This window comes from Strix uralensis, chromosome 1, assembly GCF_047716275.1.
Source record: "Strix uralensis isolate ZFMK-TIS-50842 chromosome 1, bStrUra1, whole genome shotgun sequence".
Taxonomy (NCBI): Eukaryota; Metazoa; Chordata; class Aves; order Strigiformes; family Strigidae; genus Strix; species Strix uralensis.
In genome coordinates, this window is record NC_133972.1 from 109,807,051 (window position 1) to 109,819,604 (window position 12,554).

Here is a 12,554-nt window from a genome sequence, read left to right on the forward strand (position 1 = left end):
ATGTAGAAGAGTAGCCCAAGTACTCGAATATCTGGGAAACCAGCTTAGTATTGTTTGACAAATCCTCCCTGCCGAGCTAAATCAACCAATTAGTCATGCTAATGCTTGTTAATGACATTTCTGTTAGACGAACAGTGTAATTTGGCTTTATTTCCAAATTCCTGCAACAAAAAAATAACATGTATTGATCCTGTATTGCAAATGAATGATGTTTCTGTGTTACTGAAACTTAAAAAGTGCGTGATTGGTTATACCTTACTACCATCTGCTGAGGCAACGACTCAGTAGTATTCTCACACCTTCCAGTAAAATTTCACGATACGGATCCCAGCAGAGACCATTAAATCAAACTTGGTACAGGCATGGCTACTTCTCTGAGAAAAGTATAACAGGCCTAAAGAAGCACTAACGGTGGGCTCATGTAAACTGAACCTATTAATTGCACCAGTGTCCACCTCCTCTTTGTGCTCCATTATGAGTCCATTTTGAAAGGGCAGTTCGTCTTTAATGGGTTAACTGATGCCACCTTAATAGAGAAGCTATAACATGACAAACAAATATAGTTTAATGCACCCTACTTTGAATGCAGAGTTCATATGTATTCCAGACAAAAGGCCAAACAAATTTACAACACTTCATGCATTTCTATAGCTGCGCATTTTTTACTGAAGGATATGTAAATCCTGCACTAATCAGAGGTTCTGGGATTCCAAATGCCACTAAAGGTTATGACCTGAAGCCCTGCTAATAGATGACTGAGGGCATAGACTAAGTAGTTCTGAATGACAGCAACCACAGGGTGTTTTGCATGAAAAGTAACCTCTAATAAATGACCTCTGCTTTTTTCCTTTCAAAGCTATGACAGTAATGAATATGAAAAGGGGAGCTTTGTACACACCGGGTGTTATTTACACCTAAACACTGCAAGAGTGTGGATCATATGTGAGGGTTTCAGTTAGGCTGAAAACAGGAGGAAAGGGTGTTTGCGCTGCCTTAACAAACACTGCTGCACTTCTGCTGACTTCATTAACAACCCCTTTCTTAAACAGTGGTACCAAACAACAAGGTCATGTTATTAAAGGAAACATTTCCTCCTTCATTATATGTATGTGCGTGTATATAAATATCTGTATAGGTGGATGGATGGATGGATGGATGTTTACTGGATGGGTTACAGGCTTCATGTGAAATCTCTTGGATTGCTGATAGAAGCATTCAAATTTCTGCTGGTTTGTGACCTTTAGTTAGGCAGAACACTGTGTCTTTGGTGGTATGAACAAAACAAGGGTGTTTTTAATAGCAGAGTCTCTCCTTGTGGATGATATTTACACTCGGCCTTCTTGCAGGAAAACAGTTCTGCGATTTTTTTTCTGAAATGCAAGCAGAACCAGAGCTCTGAAAAAAGAAATGGATTTCCTTTAAATGATGGTGATCAATTAGTGAATGTTTTAACATCTTGCTGGAGATCCTAGAGGAGGAATAAAGCAATTATGACAAGACCATCTTGTCTGTGCTCCTAGAAGCTCAGGATTGTTCCCAGACCCGTACATTGCTTTGCCTTAGCCACCCTCCATGTAAATCACTTGCAATGTGTCTTTTATTGCTTTGGGGTCTCCCTCCCCGGTTTCAGTGTGTAAGGGCAGACCAGGATGGCAGAAGACAGGCAGGCAGGAGGGTGCTGGCTCCTTGGCTCATCTGGGCACTGAGCCCTGCAGATCCCCTTATCGCAACGCCAGCAGAGGGATTGTGTGGGGACACAGTTGGGTGGGTCATCGCAGAGGAATCCAGTTGTAGGGGGTATACCTAACCACAAAAACCAGGGTCACATCAGAGACTCCTGAGCTAGCGCGGCGAGGTGCAGGCTGTATGTTTGAGATGCAGGGTGTGGATGTGCCTGCCTGGGACCCAGCACCGTACGGCCAGCTCAGGCAGTGCTGGGAGGGAGGATTAGCCCTCGCTTCCCTCTGCCAGCCTGGTGTCACTGCAGCTTCCAGTTTGGGAGCCTGTGTGCTTAAACTCCATCTCAGGCTTTCCTGACAGTCCTGCCCGGTAGGCGTATGGATGGCCTGGCATCTTCAGGATTCTTAGGTGCCATTCTTGCTGCTGAAAAGCTTGGCCCTGTAGTGCCACCACTACACGCTGCTGTGCAGGTTGCCTCAAGACACACACGTCACACATGGCAGTAGGGCAGCTCTGACACTCCGCTTGCCCCCAAACCCCGTTAGCTTCCCTGTGCAAAGCCTGTTTGGGATTTGAGCATGTGAACATGGCCTGTGAAGAGAATCTTCCGTAGACTAATGCACTTCATACCTCGGGAATCTTTCGCCTGATGTTCAGCACAAGTTTTTTGCTTTTCTTAGTATTATTCAAATATTTTTTCATTAGTTAATTTTTAATACAGATGTTTTATGTGCAGATCATAGTTATGTTTGTTCAAGTATGACTGCCATTTTGTTAGGTGGCAATTTTGCCTGAGTAAGGAGGCCAAAGCAGGGCTTTAAAATGCACTCCTCATAAAAAATTAAGGAGCTATTCTTTATTTACATATTTACACAACACTCAATCCATCGTGTAAAGCTTTCTCTGCCTTATACCCAAATCTCCGGGGTGTACTCCGTGCCTGGGGAAATTGGATGGCTCAGAGAAATGATAAAGAGATATCTGTCCATCCACCTATCTATCATTTTTTATACCATACTCATTACCATGGTCTCTGAGCTCCTATTACATGTACAGAACCTTTCCCATTTCAGTACAGAGCTGGTCAGCAGAGACAGCAAAGCCATCGTTATTTTCTGAAGAGCGCAAGCCTGCTGAAGGACTGGTTGCTCAGTCTGTTGTGGCCATTTGGCAGCAGCCAGTTTGTACAGAAGACAAATCCCTTTTATTAGCTGCCTGAGAAGTCTGGTTTGGCTTCTGGAAGATGCAGTTCAAATGGACTATGTGCAGAGAGTTTGCCTCAGGTATCAACATTGCTGCTCCCACATTCACTTCACGTCACCTCGAGAGAGAGGCTACCTCTTCCCTGTCTCCCTGACAGCTGCTTACCAGGAGGGGGACTTCAACTCTGAAAAAGCATCAAAAGACCTGGCAACTTTAACTTGGATAGACTGTCCAAGGGACTCTTCAGATTAACAGAAATAGCTGCATTTCTCATCCTCTTGCATGTAACTGTTTGGCCACTTTCAGGCCATGTCATCACACATTTGTCTCATTCTTACCCTGGGGTCCACCTGTTTCTTTGCAGAATTCACTTATTGTCTTTTGACTTGTGCTTCAATTCAAAGCTCTGGAAGACGGCATCTTTTTATTAGGTTGTATTCAGGGCCAGCCATAGCAGGGGCCTGATCCTTGACAAGGACCTGTAGGCATTCAGCAGCCAAATATTAGTTAACACTGATCATTACTAAGAATATCACCACTCCGCAGCTCGCTCCAAGGCTGAATCTATTACAGCTGCTATTGCCACTGATTGTACCAGCGCTATTAGCCATCCTGTTGCCCATTTGTTTTAATCTGTTTTTCCTCCTGTGTTAGGAACGAAAGTTTCAAATCCATCTTAGTTTGTCTACCACCTCTGTCAGACATACAGATTCAGCCTGGAGCCCACTGTGCTCCAAGGAGGGCTCCTATTGGGATGTAGCAGCATGGCCTGGGCAAAATGTTAGGGTGTGGGCTCCAGGATCTATAGGGTGGATGGATGCTCCAAACAAATACCTTCTTCTCCTTCCGCCGTTCCTGTGTCATGGAGCAGTGGAGCAGCAGGGAGAGGGGTAATTTTGTTCCTCTTTTATTGGTAAAGGGCAGAGTGATCTGTCCCAAATCACCAGCCTGAGAACAAGCATAGGGCTTAAATTGCTGACTTGTCCCTTCTCTAATGCAGCCATCCCTCTCATTCAAGCATCCCTCTCATCCCAGCCTGGCTCAGACATACTGTAGTCTACTCTCAGCTTTAATTTAGAAATAGATACAGGCTTCATCAGTCGGTCAGCAGGAGTGGCAGCCAGCATTCAGTTCATGAAATGTATCCAAGACTACAAGAGGAGGAAGATTGTGTTTTTGAAATAAATGTAGGGGAAAAAATGATAAATGGAAAATGAAGAGCTGGAACCCCCCCAGGCCAGACTCTGACAGGGCTTCGCGGATCATCTGTATCTAAAATTGGAAGGGTTTGATCCAGGCCTTCCTGTTCTTCACTTACAGAAATCTTCTGGCACACTACAGGCCAGCTGAGTAGAGCCAGGACAAAACTCAAAAAGCGATGATTAGTTTAACTTGAAATGCTTCATGGAAATGTTTCAAGTCTGACAGGTTTGTGGTGGAAGCCTGCCCTTTTTTCCTGGTCAGCTGTTGGGACCCTGGGCATCTGGCCATAATTTTGGGATTCCTTTGAAGCTGGAGTCCTTTGCAGCCTTGGAGGACCTTCTTTTAGGGCTGATGACTGACGTGCTTCAAAAAGAGACCATGGGACCTAGTACAGTACTTTGAACTTTTTATTTTCTCTCCTTTTCTTATGGTTGTCTTATGGAGGCAACAAAAATTAATTTTCTAGCAATGTACAATAGAAATGCATTTTATTTTAAAGATTACAGACCAGATTTTCAGCTCTTTCCAACCAGCCTAACTCAATTGATACTTTTGATTTATGCCAGCCTAAGGAAGAAATGGGGCAATTTAAATTTTAACTTCCTCTCCTAGGAACAATCCTTTCGTTCCTGAAATCTGTAGATGAAGAATGAAACTCTAAAAAACCTGCTCAGGCTGGCCATGGCTTGACTGCAGGACCCTGACAGCAGCAGTCTTGCACAGTGCGGTAAAGAGGCGATTAAAAGTTTTACTATCCGTTTTATCATCTCAGTTTTTACAATAAAGAGAGCTGTCACTGTTTTAGGATTATTTTACCTATGTCTATTCATTTTGTTTCATTGTCTTTACAAGTCTTACTTCCATTTCGTGCTGCTTGGGTTCTGCCCTTTTCAACTCCTCACGGATGAGTGGGGAAGAAAGAGCAGACTGTCCAACAAATTGAGAGTGTGAAAACTGAGCTTCCATGCCAATCTCTTCCTTCACGTAGGAGGAATAAAACCACCACAATTGTTTTTTTTCCCCTCTATTTTTATGGTGTCTTTGTATCTCAGAGGTACACTAGACTGTTGTTGCTTATTGTGATCAAGCTGTACAACAATATCCCTCACTGGATGCGTGTATTTTAATGGTCTTGGAAATCCAGATAAAGATATTGTCAATGTGCTGAGATATAGGTGGGGAAAGCTGAAGTGAAGCAGTTTTCAGTCTGGCATTTGGAGGAAAGGAAGAAATGTTGGCAATGGAGACAATGGGATGAGAGAAGACAGGAGATGGGAAGGCAGAAAGTAGAGATGCAAGGAGATAATAACATTTTAAAAGGCACCTTTGGGGTGTTTTAAGCTACTTTGGTAGTTTTGTAAATGTCAGTAAACAAATATTTGTACCATTAGATGCTTAAATTACTTCAGAGTTCTGTGTATTGTAGCTTTAAATTTTGTGCATAAAATTAGAGATAATCATGTATGAACTTAGAGGCTTTTCTTTCATACAGACAAGAAAAGTTCTTGAAATACTCAGTTTGGGGAGAGAGTGAGGATGGTATGTTTTCCAGGTGTCATGCAAGTTCAGAAGTCTTGCAATTTAAAAACACAGCTAAATACTGAAAATCTGTTCTGGGAATATTCATTCCAATTTATTAAAGAATCAGGGTCCAGCTGTGCTTACTTTCCACAATGGTTTGCTTTTGGGACATTTTTCATTTGCTTTTCCAGCAGTTTCTGTATCAGAAACATTGTTTTAAATGTCACAGTTGTCAAATCAATGAACTAAAACAGTATCACATGGCTTAATTTGAACAAGTAATGCGCTTGGAATTTCAGATTTGGAATAACAGGCTTCCTGATCTGTTCACTGTCCCTCAGCAGTTGAAAACAGAGAAATTGCAGTAAGGTTAGGCTATGCCCTGTTCCACAGGGCTGCACAGAAGAAGGAGGAGGGGAGGACATTTGCTTATGTGTTTAACCTGGAAGTACCTATCTGTAATGAAAGTTCGAATCCCAGCCAAATAACTTGCTGTTTTGTCTCTATCTGTCTATCTACATTTAATTTTGTCTCTGAAGGGTTTACCCAAAGTCCATCTAAGTTTCAGTGGACTTTGATTAGAATTTAATGAAGTCCATATTAACTGCCTGCTGAAAAAAAAACCCAGGAAAAACTCTGATGTCAAGAGGAGTAAGGTCCTTTGCTTTAGGCTAACAACCTGATATCACTATAGAAGGACCTTTTACCTGACACACAGGTTATTTATTTAGGATACTAGGAAATATCTCAAGATGAACATCCACAAATGGAGGCACCATAACCATGTCTACATCTGAAATCTAGGTAACCAGAGTGGAGCCATTGGTCAAGGTCATGGAGCAGTTCTCTTTCTCCAAATTTTTTCCCCTAATCCAGTGGCTTGCTGTCCTCTGCCTTTTCTTCTCCCCTGTTTTCTTCGCAGCCCTCCTACCCCCCAACACTTAGGTGTTAGTATAGCCCCAAAGAGTACCACAGAGCTTTCCACAGCACCAAAACTGATTAAGTCCCTCTCTAAGCTGCTTTCTTCTCCTTGCTGAGCATGGCATGTCAGGGATGAACCAACCAGGGACAGCTCAGTGCATAAGGAAGTATGGGATGTTGAGACTGGTGGGATGCTTTCAGAAAGGAATTTTGCTTCATGTTTTTCTTCTGTGCTACAGACTATGGATTAAATAGGCAAAATATATAAATGTCTGGAAAATCAAACCACTGCATAGGATATGCTTTTCAGGCAATTTTAAAGAATCACCTTTACCCACCCCTGTGGTTTAACCTTCACTACACAAGGGAAATAGCAAAGAAATTGGCTGGTTTCATCAGAAATGTCTACTTTACAGACTGCCTATTTTTTTAATTTTTTTTTTTTCTGGTGAGTACCAAACTCTTGTCCTTCTCAAGAAGAATAATAAAATCATGTGCTGTGTAGGTGTGCATTTAGAGAAGAATAGTTTTAAAGGAATAGTTTGGATTAAGATGATAAGGAGGAAGACATGCAAAAAATTACAGAAATGGTTTAAAAATTGCAAAGATTTAGGTTTATTTTACTTATCTGCTGGCATCATAATCTTCAGTGTTCACGTTTTCAAGCTTTAGCTTGCAGTCATTACAATTAGAAATTTACATTAACAAAATAGCATGACTGCCAGACATCCTAGCAGATATTTGCAAGTGGAGCTTTAAGAAAAGGTAGCGACACAATATGAGTATTGTTTAATTATGAGATGTTGGTGGAGGAGACTTCTTTCGCTAGGGAATTTTGGGAGAACGTATTTTGTTAGCAGTAATAAGATTCTCACTGCAGTCACAAAGTTTCTCTACCTCACACTAGTCACAGCTCAGGTTCATCCACTGATGTACAAAGTCTGTATCCCATGACATGAAATAAGCGAATATAGCCATTCATCATATCAAACTGCCTTATTATCACTTTACCAAATTTTCCAACTCTTGTCACCTATTTGCCCTACTGTAGTTACTTATTTATCAGTATTAATCCCTGAGCAGGAACAGTGTACATTCAGGCTGGTACAACGCTACTATAGAAAGTCTCTTCTGAGCAGAAATGGTGTGGGGTGTTGATTTGTGTCATGACTTTGTTATGCTGATATAGATCCACTGAACAGGGGTGGGAGCTGCTTGAGAGTTCACCCAACTCACAGGAAAACTGATCAAATTACCAAGAAGTGGTTTTGTTACATGATACAGTGATATAGCAGACTTCTGATTTTGAGGTAACACAACCCCTGAAGTTTGGCTATCAACAAGGAGAAAACACCCTTTATTTAAGTCACATTTAGATTCTGACTTAAATCTGTAAACTCAAAATCATGCCTAAGTGACAACCACCCAAACCTGACTCTTCTCATTTCTCTCCATGTCTGCAGTTTGAACATGCCTTTGATTTACAAAAACATTTCTGCAAACTCTTCTTTTTTTAAGTAAGCAGTGCAATTAAGGTTTGAAAGGTGGCTAATGTTCAATTAACTTTATTATATATATTTGCTGGTTTTAGAGAATGGATCACCTTACCAAAATGTGAACTGTTACGAATGTGTGTTTATGCATTGTGCATTCTTAGCCTGTCTCAAGGTAAAAGTCTCGAAAGGATTTTAGATTCCCTAAATACGTGCCAAGTGATTAGATCACAATAAATCTGAAAGGATCATAATATGCCTATTATAAATTATTTTGTTTCAAAGGAGTTATTATAGTTAGTGGGTAAATATGCACCAGTGCCTTAGGGAATAACAGAAATTAAACCATGAGTGTATATAACCTTGAAGGTCTGAGTAAAATTCAAAACACCAAGAAAAGAAGGCTGAAAATCTGGTCTGACACCATCTTTATGTTGCCTTGTGCTTCCTTTACATGCCAAAGTTTCCGAAGTGTGTGTGATTTAGCTTGGTGCCATACAAGTGCTGCCTTTAATTTGGGGTTACGGCGGCATGTGTTAAAAGACAAAATGTCAGCCAGATTGGATTTTCAGCTTTGAACACACTTGAGGTTATGGTTTTAAGTCAGGGCTTAACTGTCAATCTGACAAAGGGCTATTTTTTTTTTTCTGTTGGCATGTTTAATTACATGAAACCAAATGCTCAGATGAGTGAGAAGAACTGGTAAAACTTTTCTCAGCCATAGAAGTAGGGCTGCCTTTATATCCTACTAAATTCTAGGCTGTACCTACTCACAAGGTCATGACTGTGGTCAAGAGTACAGGTTTCATTTGCACCTGGCAAGACGTGGTGTATAACTTTTCCTTCCTGAGATGGCACGATTTTTCATGTTTTTGACACTTTTGGAATACAAAGTATTTGAATTTGCAAAAGAAGCTCAAGTCATTGCAGAGTATGAGGGGTATTAAGCTGCATGTTGGTAGTCCTGTGGTCTGAACTGGGAACCAGTAAGTCTTCAGTTAGTGTCAGCATGCTGGCTTTCACTGTGTGCTAGTTTTGGCTGGGATAGAGTTAATTTTCTTCATAGTAGCTAGTATGGGGCTATGTTTTGAATTTGGGCTGAAAACAGTGTTGATAACACAGGGATGTTTGCATTATTGTTGAGCAGTGCTTACACAGAGTCAAGGCCTTTTCTGCTCCTCACACCACCCCACCAGCAAGTAGGCTGGGGGTGCACAAGAAGTTGGGAGGGGACACATCTGGGACAGCTGACCCCAACTGACCAAAGGGATATCCCTGACCATATGATTTTATGCTCAGCGTATAAAGCTGAGGGAGTAAGAAGGAAGGGGGGACGTTCAGAGTGATGGTGTTTTGTCTTCCCAAGTAACCATTACATGTGATGGAGCCCTGCTTTCCTGGAGATGGCTGAACATCCTGGAGATGGCCTGCCGATGGGAAGTGGTGAATGTATTCCTTGTTTCGCTTTGCTTGCACACAGGGCTTTTGCTTTACCTATTAAACTGTCTTTATCTCAACTCATGAATTTTCCCACTTTTACCCTTCTGATTCTCTCCCCCATCCCACCGGGGGGGAGTGAGTGAGCAGCTATGTGGGGTTTAGCTGCTGGCTGGGGTTAAACCATGACACACTGATGCAGTTCTCAGTAGTTGAGGCACTTAGCCAAATAAGGTCCTTAATAAGGAGTAAGGTCTTCCTTATGTGAAGATGTCCACGGTGTACATTCAGGGCTGACAGTGGAGGTGCCACAGCTGAAGCTCCTTCTTTAGGAATGGGAGACAACTCTAGACGTGGAAGGGTCCTTGCTCTGTAACATTTTCTCCACTTTGCTTTACTAACTCTGACTTTACTAGGCTCCTGAAACTCTCTTCCCACACTTAGATAGGCAGCCCTCTCCTTTGATGGGTATCTAGATATTTCTTAGCAATGGGACTAAAAGACCGGTGTAAGCCCTTTAGTGATGTAGCTGCATTGTGATAACTTTGGACACTGTCTGCTTTGAGACACAGATAGAGTTAAAGAGCAAATATCAAGGACTTTTTTCACCACAAATCTATCAACAGGGAGATGATTTAATCATTCTGAAATCATGATGCCTGAAAACTCCTGTGCACAATGACATTGTCTCAAGCTGAGAACACAAATTCAGGCTGGCTATGAGAGAGGAGAACAGTTACTGAAATGAAAAGGTTGATCCAGGCCTCTGAAGGCACTGACCTCCAGGCCCTCAACCAATTCCTTTGATACCTTCCAGGTGAGTTGAAAAAAACACTTGCAAACCCTGCATACAGGAGAGCATTCAGTGGCTCTTCTTCCCACACTAGCTGTTGAAATGGAGAATAACATAGAGGAGGTGAGATACTGATATGACGGTAACATCGCGATTCTGTTTGCAGTATCTAAGCTACTGAGTGCTGATACTACATCAGTATTTGTAGCACTAGTCTTTTTCCCTGGCCTTCACCAATCTCAGAATCACAGAATCACAGAATTGTCTAGGTTGGAAAAGACCTTGAAGATCATCTAGTCCAACCATTAACCTAACATTAACAGTTCCCAACTACACCATATCCCTCAGCGCTATGTCGACCCAACTCTTAAACACCTCCAGGGATGGGAACTCCACCACCTCCCTGGGCAGCCCATTCCAACGCCTAACAACCCGTTCTGGAAAGAAATGCTTCCTAATATCCAGTCTAAACCTTCCCTGGTGTAACTTGACACCATTACCTCTTGTCCTATCGCTTATTACTTGGTTAAAGAGACTCATCCCCAGTTCTCTGCAACCTCCTTTCAGGTAGCTGTAGAGGGCAATGAGGTCTCCCCTCAGCCTCCTCTTCTCCAGACTAAACAACCCCAGTTCCCTCAGCCGCTCCTCGTACGACATGTGCTCCAGACCCTTCACCAGCTTCATTGCCCTTCTCTGGACACGCTCGAGTAATTCAATGTCCTTTTTGTAGTGAGGGGCCCAAAACTGAACACAGGAATCGAGGTGCGGCCTCACCAGTGCCAAGTACAGGGGTAAGATCACTTCCCTGTCCCTGCTGGCCACGCTATTTCTGACACAAGCCAGGATGCCATTGGCCTTCTTGGCCACCTGGGCACACTGCTGGCTCATGTTCAGCCGGCTGTCAATCAACACCCCCAGGTCCCTCTCTGACTGGCAGCTCTCCAGCCACTCCTCCCCAAGCCTGTAGCGCTGCTGGGGGTTGTTGTGGCCCAAGTGGAGCACCTGGCATTTGGCCTTATTGAAGCTCATACAGTTGGCCTTAGCCCATCACTCCAGCCTGTCCAGGTCTCTCTGCAGAGCCTCCCTACCCTCGAGCAGATCAACACTCCCACCCAACTTGGTGTCATCTGCAAGCTTACTGAGGGTGCATTCGACCCCCTCATCTAGATCATCAGTAAAGATGTTAAACAGGAGTGGCCCCAAATCCGAGCCCTGGGGGACACGACTCGTGACCGGCCGCCAACTGGATTTAACTCCATTCACCACCACTCTTTGGGCCCAGCCATCCAGCCAGTATTTTACTCTTTCCAAATCTTAATCTCTTTCCAAAGAGCTGGGGCAATTGTTTCTCTATGACCTTTCTGCTTTGGCAGAGAGGAGAAAAAGGAAGGGTCTTCTTCCAGTTGGCAACACTCCTCTCTCGATCCAGGAGTGCATCAAAGTAGACCAGTCTAGCATGGGGCCAGCATCAGTGGGCTCAAGAAAGGGAGGGAAGAAGTCCCATGGCAGGGGTACCACCACTTTCCCAGGCTACCAGCAACCACCTCCAGATGCTTGTCCGGCAGAAGTGAAGTCCTCCTGCAAGAATCCCAACACCTGAGTTTCCAGAGTGCTACAAAATACCACTCAGAATAGACTGTTGTGCTCCTGATGGACCCACACACCCCACTGCAAAATCAATGGCTCGGTGGTGTTTTTAGGTGCTGACACTTGCTTCTCATATCATGGCATAAACTGGAGGAATTTGTTGTCGTGCCAGTCAACAGAGCAGTCACCAATCAGGGAAGGCAGTTTAAATTCAACTATAATAATATAAATTGTTATATTAGTCCTTCTTATTATAATATTGTATTATATTTGCATCATATTACATTATGTCTAAGGGACACGATGCAAGGCAAAAAGTGCCATGCTCTACATAGCCTTAGACAAAACATATCATATGTCTCCAGTGGCTGCTTCCAGACTGCAGAGTTAGAGCTGTGGCACAGGACAGTAGGCACCAGTTTTCAGGGATTAATGAAAAATGTGCATTTAACATACGTACAGCAAGGGTATTTTAAGAGTCCCCCAGTATAAGATGTGTTTAACAAAAACGCGTCTAATCCCACCTTGGGCATTCAGAGTATTTGTGTGTCATGCTTGGCTTCTTTGTTACGCCGGAGGCAACCTGCTAACTATGGTGTTATCATTTTATGTTAAATCATATATGTATAGGTTTGATATAATCACTAATTTTTTAAGATACAGGATTATGAAGTATTGCAACTAGCAGAAAAAGTGTTACCTAAATCAAATCTATG